We start from the raw sequence: 1,239 nt of genomic DNA, 5'->3' as shown, positions 1-1,239 counted from the left end.
GGAAAGAGCACTTGGAGAATCACATACCAGCTTGATTTTGGAAGTGACACATATTACTTCCAGTACGGTCCACTGGCCAGAACGTCTGATGACCTCACTTGACTACACAGGGACTGGGAAATACAGTCTTCTATGTGTCCAGGAAGCAGAAGAGGGCAGGAAATATTTGTGGGCAATAGTAATGCCTACCCAGGACATCAGGGGCCGATGCCTAGAGAGAAGGAGGGGTGAGGCCAAACAGTCTGAGTGTATGAGATGTGCAAAGGAGAGAGGTTTTGCTCAAGATTTGTGTTAGGTCAAGGCTGTTCTAGTCACAGGCAGCCAGCAGGGGAACCTCATCTGGGCGAGAGTACCTTCTTAACCCTTTCCTGTTCAGCATCTTTCACCTCTGCTCCAGCTGAGGGAGAAGTGAAGCAAAATCTGTAATGACCCTGAGAGGGAGGCAGGACTGGTACAGATGACCGCAGTTTTCAGATGAGGAATCCAAGGAATGAAGACATTCTGTGATGTGCCTGCATATGCAGCAACCAAAGCATTAAAACCACGGATTGTGGATTTTAGGCATTTGCAGGCCTGTCGCCACCATCGTATGTGGGCCCTTCATACTCCATCTTTGCCTCTGCAGCACCTAGCATGGGCCTAGTATAGAAGAGTGGCCAAACCCTGTGAGTAGTGAGCCAGGCTCTCCCTGTGCACTTCTCTCCAGAGCCCCTGCATCTGCCCTACAGCACAGCTGTGCAGGGCACACGGCTTTGGGAGCAAAAGCCACCAGCCTCTGCCAGCCTCTGCAGAAAGGCACCAGGTGGGGAAGCCCTTTGGGGTATGTGAGGAGGGCAGGGAGAGGCTCCTGGCACTGTTAAAGGGCGCTTCAAAAGGGAGGGGTAGGGCAGCTGCCCCTTCGGGAGGGAACTCTGTGGGGGCCGTGAAGGTGGAATCCATCTGTGCCTAACAGAGTGCCTGGGCAACTTTCTGCCGTGGAAAAGTTTTCCGTAGCTGAAGGTCCTCTATCACACTCCTCCTCCACGCACACTCCATCTGTTTCCGACCTGGCCTTGAGTGGTATTTGTTTTTCTTGTGTCCCAGGATCCCTCCTCTGGCTTCTAACCAGACAACCCTCCTGAGTCCTGGGGCTGCTTCTGCTTCCGGCCAGAGCACCTGCAAGAAATTCTCACCTGAAAACCCCACCTCAGACATCGTTGAGTGTCCGCCCGGCAGGCTAACCGCCCTTCTTTCCTGCTG

The sequence above is a fragment of the Lipotes vexillifer genome, unplaced genomic scaffold, assembly GCF_000442215.2.
Source record: "Lipotes vexillifer unplaced genomic scaffold, Lipotes_vexillifer_v1.1 scaffold238, whole genome shotgun sequence".
NCBI classification, from domain to species: Eukaryota; Metazoa; Chordata; class Mammalia; order Artiodactyla; family Lipotidae; genus Lipotes; species Lipotes vexillifer.
This window is presented reverse-complemented; position numbering follows the sequence as displayed.